Below are 16104 nucleotides of genomic sequence, written 5' to 3' on the forward strand. Positions count from 1 at the left end.
TGGACAAGAAAGTAGATGTGCAATCAGCAAAGATTGACAAAAATACAGAATGTCTAAATAAATTAACTATACAAGTGGTACAGAATACACAAGCAATTGGACAGTTAACGGAGGCCTCAGCAGAAAATCGGAAATTGGCTGAGGATACCAGACAAAAATTGGAAAATTTAGAGCAAGAGGTAAGACCACTCACCAAACAAGTCGGGGAACATCAGATTTATCTTTCTATGATAGAACTGCGAAATCGTGAGAATAATTTGAGGATTAGATCATTACAAGAGGCAGAAGAAGGAAATCTAACTGAGTTTTTGACCAAAGAATTCTTCAAGTTCTGGAATTTGGAAGAAAAGGACTTTAAAATTGTGTCAGCTTTCAGACTTGGAAGATTCACAAAGAAGGAGAGGCCCAGAGACTGTTTGATAACATTGAGATCAAAGGAGGAAAGGGACAAGATTTTGGGCCTACACTATGGAAAGTCACTGGAGGTTTTGGATAGAAGAATTGAAATTTATAAAGATATTCCAAGACAACTGTTGGATCTTAGAGCCGCCTACTCTGAACTTGCTAAACTACTAAGGAGCAACGCAATTCCATTCAGGTGGGAATTTCCCCAAGGAATATCTTTTACCTTTAGAGGGAGAAAGGTTAAAATTAGAACATTGGAAGAGAGAGACAAATTTTTGGCTACACACGGAGAGGACCTTCAAAAAGGAATTGAATTACCTTCTGGGCCTGGGGCAACGCCAGCATCAACACCAGCACCTGGGGAACCTGAAGATTCAGAGAAGATACCACCCCTGGAGAAATAACCAGATTAATTCAGGATGTCTCTGCAATTGCTGAGTTGGAATATTAATGGTTGTAACATTCCGGAAAAAAGGAAGAAAATATTTCACATATTAAAAAAAGAACAATTGGACATTATCTGTCTACAAGAAACACATGTGACGAGGCTCCACAGAAAAGTGTTAATAAATAAAAGATTGGGCCAGGAATTTGTATCGTCGGATAAAGTCAAGAAGAGAGGCGTGGTGATATATGCAAAAGAGAGCCTGTCACCCAAATTCTTATTTAAAGATGAACATGGAAGAATTTTGGCTATTGAGATACAATATCAAGGAGAGAAACTGTTGATATTAGGAATCTATGCACCTAATGAAGGGAAATCGGAATTTTACAAGAAGCTGCAGGAGACAATGCTGGATTATCTGGACTACAACAACATCATAATGATGGGAGATATGAATGGGGTCGTATCAACTAACATGGACAAGTCACAAAGTCAAAATGTTACAAAAGACGGCAGACTACCTAAAACTTTTTTTGAAATGATAGACAATATGGATTTGATTGATGTTTGGAGGACAAAGAACCCACTAGGAAGAGAGGGAACATTCTTTTCTGAAGCCCAACTGACCTGGAAAAGAATCGACCAAATATGGATTTCTAGAGGCCTGGCACCTAAGGTCAGAAAAGTGGAAATCTGCCCAAAGACCTGTTCCGACCATAATGCAGTAAAGATGGATATGACATTACTTCCAACCGGATCCTTTAGATGGAAGATGAATGACAATTTGTTCAGAGATCAGGAAATTATTAAGAAGGCCCAAAAAGTTTTGAAGGATTATTTTGAGATAAATATGAATACTACGGTGGAAAAAAGAATCGTCTGGGACGCAAGCAAAGCTGTAATGAGGGGATTCTTGATACAACAGAATGCAGTAAAGAAAAGAACACAAAATGAGAAAAAAGATAAGATCTTGGATAAAATAAAAGAATTAGAGAAGAAATTAAGAGTGAATCCGAAGTCACAGCCAACTCTGAGAGAAATTAAACTTTATCAAACACAATATTCTAAACTGATAAATCAGGAAATTGAATGGAAGGTTAAATTAATGAAACAAAAAACGTTTGAGTCGGCGAATAAATGTGGAAAACTGCTAGCTTGGCAGTTGAAGAGAAGACAAAGATTAAATACGGTTACAAACTTAGAGGTTGATGGAAAAAACATTCAGAATCCAGTGGACATTAGAAAGTGTTTCCAGAGATACTTCAAAAAACTATATACCCAAGGGCCGCAAGACGAAGTTGAGATTAAACAATTTTTGGCAAAAAATGGACTATCCAAATTGTCACAAGAAAATAGGACAATCCTGAATTCTAAAATAACACGACAGGAGATTGAACAAGCCATTCAGAACATGCAACTCGGCAAATCTCCAGGGCCAGATGGGCTGACTTCCAAGTACTATAAGATATTAAAAGACTATTTGATACAACCTTTGATGGAGGTCAGCAATGAAATTATGGAGGGGAAGAGGGCACCGGAGTCGTGGAAGGAAGCGTTTATCACATTAATACCAAAGTCGGAAGCTGAAAAGACACAACTTAAGAACTATCGTCCCATCTCCCTTCTAAATGTGGATTACAAAATATTTGCAGACATTTTGGCAAGTAGATTTAAAAAAGTTTTAAATGAAGTAATTCATAAGGACCAGGCCGGCTTTCTCCCAGGTAGACATCTGTTTGCTAATACAAGGAACATTATTGACATTTTGGAACTTTTGCAAACAGATATAAATACAAAAGCAGTTTTAATTTTTATAGATGCGGAGAAGGCCTTTGACAATATCTCCTGGAAATTTATGATGGGAAATTTAAAAGAGATGGGAGTGGGACGGGGTTTTGAGAATGGGATTGAGGCGATATATTCAGAACAGAAAGCTAAATTGATAGTTAATAATGTGGTTACAGAAGAGTTCAAAATTGAAAAAGGGACACGACAAGGTTGCCCTATCTCCCCTTTGTTATTCATTTCGGTTCTGGAAGTGCTATTGAACATGATTAGAGGGGATCGGTTGGTGGAAGGAATTCAGGTCGGACAGAAACAATACAAATTAAAAGCTTTTGCAGATGACCTGGTTTTGACCCTGCAGAAGCCAGAGCCTAGTACGAAAAGAGTTTTACAACTGATTAATGACTTTGGTCGGGTGGCTGGATTTAAATTAAATAAACAGAAAACTAAGGTCTTGGGAAAAAATTTGACTGATACAGAGTCAGAACGGTTTCAGAATGAGACGGAACTTAATGTGGTTAAGAAAGTAAAATACCTAGGGGTAAACATAACAGCAAAAAATCTAAGTCTATTTAAGGACAACTATGAAAAATGCTGGATAGAAATTAAGAGAGACTTAGATAGTTGGTCAAAATTGAAACTTTGTTAGGCCGAATTGCTGCTATCAAGATGAATGTATTGCCAAGGATGTTGTTTTTATTTCAAACACTTCAGGTTTTGGACAAAAAGGAGTGCTTTCAGAAGTGGCAGAGAGATATTTCTAAGTTTGTCTGGCAGGGCAAAAAGCCCAGAATTAAGTTTAAGATACTAACTGACGCAAAACAAAGAGGGGGCTTTGCCCTGCCAGACCTAAAGTTGTATTATGAAGCCGCAGCGTTCTGCTGGCTAAAAGACTGGCTACTTCTTGAAGACACTGATGTGTTGGATTTGGAAGGGTTTAACAATACCTTTGGATGGCATGCATACTTATGGTATGACAAGGTTAAAGCAAATAAGGCCTTTAAGAACCATATTGTCAGAAAATCACTGTTTAATGTCTGGACAAAATATAAAGACTTGCTGGAAAATAAAACACCAAGGTGGCTTTCACCTTTGGAAGCTAAGGCCCGAAAAAGACCCAATATGGAGGCTAAATGGCCAAAATATTGGGAAATACTAGAAAAGGATGGAGATAATTGGAAATTGCAGAGTTTGGAGAAAATGAAAGACAAAGTGCGAGACTGGTTACATTACGCTCAAATTAAAGAAGTTTTTAAAAATGACAAGAAACTAGGGTTCCAGGTGGAGAAATCGAAACTAGAAACAGAATTGTTAGAACCAAAGATTAAGGTACTTTCAAGGATGTATAACTTGCTGTTGAAATGGAATACACAAGATGAAACGGTTAAATCGGCTATGATAAGGTGGGCACAGGACATTGGGTATAATATCATGTTTGAGGACTGGGAAAGGTTGTGGAGTAATGGATTGAAATTTACTGCATGTAACGCTTTGAAAGAAAATGTAATGAAAATGATTTATAGATGGTACATGACCCCAGTCAAACTTGCAAAAATTTACCACCTGTCTGATAATAAGTGTTGGAAATGTAAAGAGTGTGAGGGAACGTTCTTCCACCTCTGGTGGACTTGCCCTAAAGTGAAGGCGTTCTGGGAAATGATTTATAATGAATTGAAAAAGGTATTTAAATATACCTTCACTAAGAAACCAGAGGCTTTCCTTTTGGGTATTGTCGGCCAAGGGGTGGTAAAGAAGGACCAGACATTTTTTATGTATGCAACAACAGCAGCAAGGATACTTCTCGCAAAACACTGGAAAACTCAAGATCTACCCACACTGGAAGAATGGCAGATGCAACTGATAGACTACATGGAACTGGCTGAAATGACCGGCAGAATTCGTGACCTGGGAGAAGAGAGGATTGAGGAGGACTGGAAGAAATTTAAGAATTATTTACAAAAACATTGTAATTTGAGTGAATGCTAAATAAGATGCTAGACCAAAATAACTGAGCACCACTAAATTTAGAGGTTTTTAAGAAAATAAGTAAGACTGTGAAAATTTAACTCCTTTCGAGAACTATAAGATTATGAAACATAGAAGGGATATAAGAATCTAAATAAGATGATAAATTGCTGACAAAATGTTATAACGATGAAAGTGGGAGCGGGAGATGTGAGGAAGTCCAAAGAAAATGTGAAACTATGTTAAGACAAATGTTATATTGTTTATTATGTTTATTTCTATTGTAAAACCCAATAAATTGTTTTAAAAAAAAAAATAAACTGTCACAAGACTCTAATCTGGAGTAAGATGTTACACAGTGCTGCCACTGAGTCCTTACCAGGTGTTGCTGAACCACATCTCCCATCATCCCTGGCCATTGGTCACACCAGCTGGGGCTGAAGGAAGCTCAACAACTTCTGAAGGACTAGTGGTTCCCCGTCCCTACCTTAAAGTCTGACCTAACATCTTGGATAACGTAGGTTGGGTTCAGATGATCTGTGAGCTATAAGGTACCTACTTTAAAGTTCACCACATGCTGCCAGGGATTGGGTGGGCAAGGATTGTAACCCAGAGGCTCATGCATGCTTGGCTTGCAGAAGGTCTCAAGTTCCATCTCTGACATCTCCAGTGAAAAGGGCAAGGCAGTGGGGAAAGAGCTCTGACCTCGTAAAACAGGTGTGGGGAACCTCTGATTTGCCAGATGCTGCTGAACTGTTTGTTTGTTTCATAAAATTTATATACCACTTGACAAAACCTCAAAGTGGTTTACAAAAGAATAAAATTATCACTACACACAAAAACTACAACATACAGAATTTAAAACATGCAGAAAGTTAAAACCACAATAGAATAGTCTAAAACAAATTAGAACTCATACAAACTTTCTAAATACTCTGGGTGGGCTTGATTAAATAAGAATGTCTTTGGCAGGTGCCAAAAGGAAACTACGGAACTCCCATCAGCCCCACCAAACATGGCCAGTGACCAGGGATGAGGGGAGCTGTGCTTCAGCAAATTCTGCAGAGCTACAGGTTCCCAAGCAACTTCACCATGCAAGGTTGCAGGCACCAAGGTAGGCTTTTCATCAGATGCTGCAGTTAGATAGGTAGGATTAATCAGGTGGACAGCGTTGTGAATATACATGGCATATGAAAGGGTAGCACAAGCACATAAGCAAAAAAAAGTCAACGTCCTGCCTGTAGTTGTTTACAGCATAAAGAAACAGCCTGCAATATAAATGTAACAAGTTACAATCATCTGGCAGAGAAAAGAAACCTCTGTACTGTGGCAGCTCTGAACTCTTCCTTCCAAGTCTCTCAAAAGTGATAATCTACACATAGCCAACCAGCTGCTCCAAGAACCTACAACAAGGTGTGATGGTCAATGCCACTCCAAATACTTGCCCCATGTGTGCAGTCATTGGAGATATATTGCACCTATTTCTATGGGAGATGCCCCTAATTCTAGACCCTTGCAACATCCTTGGCTTACATTTGAGGGACTTGAGGGAACCCAAGGTTTGCAGGAGTACCCCTAAAAAAAACACAACGACTGTGTGGGGAATCCCAAAATACTGCAGTGAGCAGCGAGCGTGCTCAATGGCTATGGACTGCTGGTTGACTGTTGGGTGGTGGTGATGGCATGGAATAGAGTATCTTAGATGGGCACGACTGGACCACTGGACAGGAGCACTCCAGAGACTGCAACACCATCTTGCAGGGAAGGTTCCCCTCCCCCCTGGGTTCACACAACAGCAGACTGACCATATAAGGCCCAGATGTTGCTGTGCATCGTCGTGTTCACTCTCTAAACCACAGCCCAGCAAGCGGTGGGAAAGAATCCTGAGATGTCTGGGGCTGACTTATTAGACAGCATCAGCACAGAAGGCTCCAAGGTTTGTCTCTCAGCTGGAGACTGCCAGAGCCGAAGGCCCGAGTGAACTTGACCTCAAGTGAACATTTCCAGCTGCTTCGTGCGCTGATTTGCTGGCTGTATCTCAGATGCATTCTTGGGGGTTAGAGTGGGCTCAGCGGTGACTCATGAGGCCAGGCTGGCAGTGTCTGAGAGGAAAGCTTTCGTGGTGGAGGTAATGCTGTCTGGTCAGAGGCCTCTTCGTTCCTCACAGGGATGAAGGCATCCCGCCCAGAATCATCGCATTGCATAAGCACATGAAAGGGATCTGAGATTGAAACTGCGGCCTTCTGCATGCCAAGCATACGCTCTGTCACTGAGCTGCAGTCCCTTCCTTGCACTCTAGTCTTCAGCGCGGCTAATCTTGACAACATGCCAGCGAAGTTTGTGGCACTCCTAGCTGAACTGCGGCCTTTTGACTGGTGCTCCATAAATAATTCTCCACTCCTAAGCAGGATGAAAAACAAGGCGTTTATCAAATCCCACCGTGCAAGACTGGCAGCCTGAATTCAGCTTGGTGGGTTGTGAGCTATCCGGTGCCTTAACAATAACCCCGTGAGGTGGACCAACATTAATATAGCCGTATTAAAGAGAGCAGCTTATGTTTAAGACATTTGAACTCCCCTGCCTTTCTCCGTGGAGCTCTGGTTGGCTCTCATGATTATTTCTCCCCTCAAAGCAACTCTTGGAATGGGCTGGCAGGAGGTAGCTGGCCCAAGCTCACCCATTGAGCTTTATGGCTGAGTGCTATTTCGAACCCAGAACTCTCCAGATCTCGCCCATTCTAGCACTCCAACCATGCTGACCCTGAGCATAGGCCATTTGAGGTGAGATTTGAGCCAGGGGCTCTTCACTGCATCAACAGCCGCTGCCTTCTCCTGTCTCAAAATGGCACTGTATAAAATTATGCCTGGCATTGTCGGGGAACATTAAGCAGTGATATGCCATCAGTCTGCCTGCTGGCCGGCCCCTCTCAGACTCCATCAGCATTGTGCCGCTCTAATTTAAAGACTCTGTGATTTATGGAGGCCTTCCTCTCAAATAATTGTCTTGCCCCTTCCTCTCTTCTCCTACCTCTCCATTGTATCATTTCTTTCTTTAAGCTGCAAGCCCACAGGCAGGAGTTGTGTTAGGTCTAACTTTTGCACACTCCTTGGCACGTTCCCTTAACGACAGCTGCAGTGGCAATATTGCTCCTTCCCCCTTACCCAAATGTTCAGTGGTGCCCCTGCATGGGACGGGGGCTGCCACTAAATAAGTGTGAACTAGAGGAGAAACCGTGGCTCAGACGCAGAGCACATGCGTTGCCCCAGAATGGCCCAAGAACAGTTGTCAGGTAGAGCTGGGAATATCTGCTGCCTGAGACCCTGGAGAGCTGCTGTTAGTCAGATTAGACAGTACTGAGATAGATGGAACAACGATCCATCTGCGTAGAAGGCTGCTTTCTGTGTTCACTTTTGGGAGGTGAACACTTTTACTGGGGGTGTCTTGCTCCTGAGTCTTCAAAGCAATTACAGTGGTACCTCGGGTTACAGACGCTTCAGGTTACAGACTCCGCTAACCCAGGAATACTATCTCGGGTTAAGAACTTTGCTTCAGGATGAGAACAGAAATCGTGCAGCAGCGGCGCAGCGGCAGCAGGAGGCCCCATTAGCTAAAGTGGTACCTCAGGTTAAGAACAGTTTCAGGTTAAGAACAGACCTCCAGAACGAATTAAGTTCTTAACCCAAGGTACCACTATAATGGCTCAGGACCACAATACCTCAAGGACCGCCATTCTCCATATAACCAGGGGTCAGCAAACCTTTTCAGCAGGGGGCCAGTCTACTGTCCCTCAGACCTTGTGGGGGGCCAGACTATATACCGTATATATATATTTTAAAATGAACGAATTCCTATGCCCCACAAATAACCCAGAGATGCATTTTAAATAAAAGCATACATTCTACTCATGTAAAAAAAATGCTGATTCCTGGATCGTCCGCGGGCCAGATTTAGAAGGCGATTGGGCCGGATCCGGCCCCCAGGCCTTAATTTGCCTACCCATGATATAAACCATCCCAGAGTCTGTGCTCATCCTCTGAGGCCCTTCTTCATGTGCTTCCTCCACGTGAGGTCCAGAGGGTGGCAACACAAGAACAAGCCTTGTCTGCAGTAGCTCCCCGTTTGTGGAATGCTCTCCCCAGGGAGGTTTGCCTGGCGCCTTCATTATTCAGTTTTAGGCGCCAGGCGAAAACATTCCTGTTCAACCAGGCCTTTGGCTGATTACTATCCTACAGCCTTTTAAATGCATCTGTGGGAAGGAGGGATTGCTGTTTTGTTGTTTCGGTTTAATTATTTGCTGCGTTTTGTATTTTATTCCGTGAACCACCCTGAGATCTTTCGATGAAGGGTGGTATGTAAATTTAGTTAATAAACTAAATTTCCCGTCACACAGAAATTAAACGAGCGATGCTTCTGTTCTATAGATCTCCATGCAAGCCAGGGAAAGCTTCAGGTCCAGTGCCAGGTGTACATATAAGCTAAACAAGCTATAGCTTAGGGCCCCACTCTCTTTGTGGCCCCCAAGAAATTTAAAGGGGGGGAAACTGGATGCACATTTCAATATGTATTATTATGTTATGTGCAAATGGATTTAGATACTCATTAGGTCCATAAATTATGATATAGCAGGCGTGTCCAACCGGCTGATCGCGATCTACTGGTCGAACGCATGATCCTGGTCGATCTGTTTCCCACCAAAAAAATAAAAAAAAATAAAAGCTCAACAACTTTGGGTCTTCCTCCCCCTAAAAAGCTCAGCAACTTTGGTGAAGGCTCCAATGGGTAGATCACTGACAGTTTTTTTTTTATAGTGGGAGTAGATTGCAGTGTCTTGGGACTTGCCTGCCATATAGCATATATTCAACACAAAAACCAGCGACTATTTGTTGTTGACAAAGGACAGCTGGACATATAAAGGCCCCCATTACCTTCAGTAGCTTAGGGCCTCATCAAACCTAAATCCGGCCCTGTTCAGGTCCTACATTTTGGGATGCCTGATGTACTTAGCATCATCATCAATTTCTTCCCATGAGGCATCTTGAAGCAGTTTCCTTCCCCCACACAGAGGGGTGGAGAACCAGTGACCCCCCCCCCAGACATGGCTTAAGTCCATCTCTCATCCGTCTTTGCCTGCAAGACCAGTGGTCAAGGATACAGGAAGCTGCAATCTAGCAGCAGCTGGAGAGCAACGTGTTCCTCATCCCTGGTAGATAATCTCTGGCATGATGTGGTGCAGATGCAAGGCATATGCTCTTCATCCTGCACTGGGGATACACAGAGGTTTGTCTCAGTTCCTCCTCCATCTCCCTTCCTCTGCTGCTCTTTGGACAGCAAGCTGTTGCTTTTGTCTCCAAAAGCACTCCAAAAGCACTCTCCCTTGGAGCCGTTGCCCTCCTATCTTCCCACATTGTCTCCACCTTTTATATTTATGAGACAGCTATTTCCTTTTGCAGAGAGGTAGCCAGTATTGTGGAAAGCGCAGCCATTCGTCCGAATTTAAAACTGGGTCAGTTCCGCCTGCTCCTTCCCCATCTCCCTTTTAAACTACAAGAAGGGAACAGACCTGGGCTGTGTTGTTGCTGTTGTGGTGGTTGTTGTTTTTCCTCATGTGGGTCTCTGGTTTGGCAGGTGCCTGGAATGATACCGAAAGGAGAGCGAGCAAAAGCTCAGGTTTTCTAAATTACTTGCAGAATCCAGCCACCGATATAGCCGCCACTTGGTAAGTGGACCCACTGAATAATATAGGATTTACTTCTTAGCACAATAAGAGTCTGCTAGGTCAGGCCAGTGGCTCATCTAGCCTCACATCCTGTTCTCACAGTGGCCAACCAGATACCTGTTTTAAACGCACAAGCCAGACCCAAGCACAAGTCACTTGCCCCTCCTTCAGTTTCCAGAAACTGGCTTTCAGAGACATACTGCCTCTGACAGTGGAAATATACAAATCAAATCAAATCTCTTTTATTATAGTGAAGGTGTACATAACCATCTTGGCCAGTAGTGACTGAGAGCCAGTGTGGTGTAGTGGTTAATTTTGGGGGTGGTTTGTTTGTTTGTTTGTTTGTTTTAAAATTGAGCAGCTTTGGGGTCTATATTCAACAGAGAAAAGCAGGATGCAAAGAGCCAGTGTGGTGTAGTGGTTAAGAGCGGTAGTCTCGTAATCTGGGGAACCGGGTTCGCTTTCCCGCTCCTCCACATGCAGCTGCTGGGTGACCTTGGGCTAGTCACACTTTTCTGAAGTTTCTCAGCCCCATTCACCTCACAGAGTGTTTGTTGTGGGGGAGGAAGGGAAAGGAGAATGTTAGCCACTTTGAGACTCCTTCGGGTGGTGATAAAGCGGGATATCAAATCCAAACCCTTCTTCTTCTATCTATCATCTATCTATCTATCTATCTATCTATCTATCTATCTATCTATCTAATATGCTGAGGATAAACAATTGTGGGCATCATTTTCTTAGCCTGTTCTGAGCTCCATTAGGGCACCTAGTTGGCTGCTTTCAGAGACAGAGTTGAGGATTGACTCAGCCTTTCATCCTCAATGCTAAATTTCCTTGGAAATAAACTGCCTTGATTTGAATTCAGGGTGGCCTCTTGCATATGCCAAACAGGAGGAAATGCACCACCAATTAAAAGGGGAAAAGAGGAGATAAAGCTAAAGTTAAAGGGACCCCTGACCATTAGGTCCAGTCGTGGCCGACTCTGGGGTTGTGGCGCTCATCTCGCTTTATTGGCCGAGGGAGCTGGCATACAGCTTCCAGGTCATGTGGCCAGCATGACTAAGCCGCTTCTGGCGAACCAGAGCAGTGCACGGAAACGCTGTTTACATTCCCGCCAGAGCGGTACCAATTTATCTACTTGCACTTTGACATGCTTTCAAACTGCTAGGTTGGCAGGAGCTGGGACCGAACAACGGGAGCTCACCCCGTCGAGGGTATTCGAACCACCGAGCTTCGGATCGGCAAGCCCTAGGCTCTGTTGGTTTAACCCACAGCACCACCCACGTCCCAGAAAAAGAGGACATAGATTTGCATAGAATGTGCATGTGCTAATTTATGCGTACATATGCATTTTTAAAATTCTTTATAAGTTACATATTGCACGCCACCACAATCTCCAAGCGGTGCAAGATTCCAGGAATTCCAGGCATCTTTGTTTTCCTTTGGAAATGAGGACTGCAGAGACTGTAGTGTCTTTATGATATATGCTTTATTGACACATATGTACAACCTAAGCCTGCGACGGAGGGGCTCCCAGCATTACACTCCAAGGTGGCCTGGCTTCTCATATAGCTGCAGCCTTGGATTCAAACAGAAATCAAATATGCTCTAAACTGTGGCTCTGACCCTCCCTTCAGCTTGCTGCATTTTACAGCCTGTGTCGTTGCTGCAAAAATAAAATCCCATCCTAAACTGTCCACTCTGCTTCAAAAAGTCTCTTTTTGTCTTCTTCCTGACTCAGAGCTGGAGGAGGGGACCCTTCCATTTTTCATCTGGCACAGGGTCTTTGCCTTCGTAATGGCATCATCCTTCCTCTGGTCTTCTTTTAATGTCCCCAGGTGATTACTTCATCAGGAAGCCAGCGTGCCTTGTACTTTAACATTTGCCGGGCCCAGGGGTTAAAAGGTCTGGCACCCACAAAGTCTGGCACCCAGAAACTCATAGGAATATAAATCCACCTCACCATAGGGAGGGAGGCTGTGACTCGGTGGGTGACCTGCTCAGTCCGCTGTTGAAATATATGTAACTGTTGATGAGCAATTTTAAGGCTTCTTCCTTCTTATGGTTCTTTGTCTTTAAACCATACTTGGACTAGATAGCCCTTCAGACAGAGGACTCCTTCAAACAGAAACTGAAATTGTATGTAGCAATTTCACTGCATTTTTAATTAAATAAACACACACACACAGAGAGAGAGAGAGAGAGAGAGAGAGAGAGAGAGAGAGAGCATGGAACTTACTTCAGGTAAATATGCTTAGACTTTCAGGCGCCATCTAAGTCAACATGACCCTTTTTAAGCGCTTAAGGCTGCAGTTCTAGACCCACTTACCCAGAAGGTGCTCCGTTGAACTCTATGGGGCATCCTTTTGAGAAGGCGTGTACAGAATTGACACCATGTAAGCTCTGAAATGTCCTGTTTCCTGGGAGCATGTTTGGGTTGCATTCATGCTTCTGCTTGTGGTACCATTTCTAGGCATTTCTAGGCTTTCCCCCCCTTTTTTCTTTGCCCTGGCACTTCTCCCAGGAAAACCCACTGCATGCCACTGAATCGGAACAAACTTCAATCCACGAAAAACCCAACTGAAGTTTGTTCCAATTCAGTGGGGTTTCCTGGGGAAAGAGGCAGGACAAAAAAGAAAAGAAATGGTGGAACCTGTGCTTACAAATCACAGGCCAGTTCCTAGAAATCACTGTACAAACAGAAATGGGGATGAGCCCAAGGTCAGTTAAAAAATGCCCTCATCAAGGTCATGGGTTTGAGCACCACGTTGGGCAATGGATTCCTTCATTTCAGGGGGTTGGACTAGATGACCCTCGTGGTCCCTACCAATTCTACAATTCTGTGATTCTATACGTGCTGAACTTCAGCATGTCAACTGAAATGAACTGACCTTGTGTTTTCAAATGCCTCTAGACTCTCGGTTCTTTGCTGGAGGAATTTAAGCACATACCAGAAATTTAGGTTTGCATGATTAAATGTGATTAGAATGTCCTGCCATCTTGCTGGAACAAATCCACTTTTTTAAGAGAGAGAGAGAGAGAGAGAGAGAGGACTTTTTAGGAAAGCGATGGGGGGAAATGCACTGAAAAAATGTGAGATGAATTAATGATTGATGGGAAGACGTGTAAACGCCCTGCAAGCAAATCGGGATGAATGCAGAATGAATGTTGATTGCCATATAACTGCCCCGTAAACAAATCAGGACAAACGCCCAGCAAAGGCAAGATGCACCAAGTTAAGATTCTGGATGCTGAATAAGCAGATGGTCTGGAGCAGCCCTGTGTCTTCACCCTTCCTTAAAATGTGTAGACCTTTCCCCAAAAATGCTTTTTAAAATAATAATAATAATTAAAATAAACACCCTCTCATCTTCAATGAAGTGGTGGAAAGTGTCCTATAACCGCAGATCCGCTCGTGAGTAAGTGGATTACAGCCCTGGATGGAAGCTGTCTCCTTAATGAAGTGCGGCTGCCAACAGCCTAATTGGGCAGTGACATAGCCCAGGCCCTGGAAGAAGTTCTTTGTAGCGGGGCCTCTGACCAGCCCCTGCTTCCCATCACCGCTTCCCCTTGCCTTCACCCTATTGTGCCTCTAGCACATTGTCAGCAAGTGAGACTAACGGCTCAACACCGTGGTCTTTATGGAAGGAACAGACAAAGTGTCGCCAGCATAACCCTGCGTGGAAAATCCGGAGGTGGAGGAGAACCCATATTAATTAGCTCGCGAGACACCAATCTTCTCACATGTGAAACGCGAGCCTTTTTATTGAGGGGGGCACATTAAAACAGGCCTTGCATAGCTCTGGGTTGAGCCCCAGTAAAACAGAAGGTGATCCATAAATATGTATGTTATGCTGGGTTTAAAATACTTTCTGATGATTTTCTAGGCAGGCCTCCAACTCGTTACAGCACAGCGCAGCTATTGTCAAGCCACGCCGGCTCCTGCTGGGGTGAAAAGTTGGGGCTGTTATTGTTGCATGGGTGGTGGGAATACTTTTTGCTTTGCCCTTTCGTCCTTTCGCAAGGGAAGGGGTTTTATTTTCAGAGCGTTCCCATCTACTTTGCTCAGTGAAGCCCTTGGCACGCAAGTAGCAACAGGATTCCGCAATCACTGGCCACAAGGACAGTGTCGCCCCTCTAGTTGGTGAGCTCACTGCTTCTTCCTAGGGCTTGTTGACTCAAACCTAGATTGCTCTTTAGCGGAGCGAGTGCCAGAGGATGCACATTCGCTGGTTACTTCCAGACGATTCGCTTCTTGAGCATTCGTCCCGATTTGTTCACAGGAAGATTAGATGATGGGCACTTCCAGGTGGGATTTAATCACGTCCTGACAGTTTGGGTCTGCGCAATTAAATCTAATTTGGAGATCTTGCGGAACAAAACCCCAAAACAAAACAAAAATGCAGTGGATCATGTGGGAATGCCACCTGCTTGCTGCAACTTCGTCTAATCTCCCTGATTTGTTTGTGGGGAGATTAGACAACATTGCACCAGGCAAGCGTTGGCCACACTGCCATTCCCAGTCTCCTTATCACAAAAAAAGTAATATTTGGATTTGCTAATGAATGCTCATTGGCAGTCTGGACGCAACTCACCTTGGCTATTAATTCTGATTTGTTTGCAAGGTGGTTAGATGCTGCTGCATCCAAAATGCACCCACACTTTCTAGCACATTTTCCCCAGTGCTCTCCTTATTGCAGAAAGTCTGCTTTGGGAAGTGGGTTTGTTGGCAAGAGCTCCAAATTCACTTTGATTGCCCAACCTGAATTTGCCAATGGCTGAAATCCACCCAGAAATGACGAAAGTCTGGAAGCAGCCACTGTCCTTCTGCTACCTTACCATTCCCTTCCCCATCCAGCACAATCTGTGTGGTGAGCTAGCGTGGTGTAATGGTTGGAGTGTTGGACTATGACCTGGGAGACCAAGGTTTGAATCCCCGCTTAGCCATGAAGCTCCTTGGGTGGCCTTGGGCCAGTCACCATCTCTCAGATAAAACTACCTCACAAGGTTGTTGTGAGGATAAACTGGGGAAAGAGAGAACCATAAATGCTCCCTTGAGCGCCTGGGAGGAAAAGGTGGTACATAAATGTAATAAACAAACAAACCACCTTCAACATTTTCCACCACTTTGTCTCACTCTCTCCTGTCCCAGAATTTTGAAAGGGTCCAGAGTGGGACAAAAGCAACACGCAAACTTTCCAGATCGTCATCATTAACTGAAGATGAGCAGAGACCCAGGGTGCTTCCAAGCTGTCCCTATTTTCAGGTGAGATTCAAGTCACCTACAGCACCGGCAAATTCAGGTTGCACAGTGATTTGAACTGGAGCTCTCGCCCAACAAACCCACTTCCCCAAAAGATTGGCCTTCTTACAGGAAGGAAAGTGAGAGGGGAATGCACTGGAAATGTACTGGGTTAGCCCTTGCTTTGACCAAGCATCATCTAACCTCCCCACAAAGAAATCAGAATGAAAGCTCATTCATTAGCCAACTTCAGTGTGTGAAGGAAACAGGATGAGTGCTCAATAAATAGGTCATCTGGAAATATCCCCAGGCTAGGGAGGCTAGACTTCCTAGAGCATGTGGGGATGGACTCTCTTCTCAAATGTTGACACAGAATAAGAACCCAATCAAGACCCACCTGAGTCTGCCTGGCCATTTGTAGAAAGCCACACCTCTTGAAATTCCCTCGTCCATGCCACACTTTCACATGTACCCCCTCCTTCCCACAAGTTTAGTTCAATCTACCCCATGTCCTGATGCCATATGGGGGGGGGGAGCTATAGCTCAGTGTCAGACCACCTGCATGCAGAAGGGGACCGCCTCTCCTGGTATGCCCCGCGGAGGACC

This window comes from Podarcis pityusensis, assembly GCF_964106645.2.
Source record: "Podarcis pityusensis genome assembly, chromosome: 6".
NCBI classification, from domain to species: Eukaryota; Metazoa; Chordata; class Lepidosauria; order Squamata; family Lacertidae; genus Podarcis; species Podarcis pityusensis.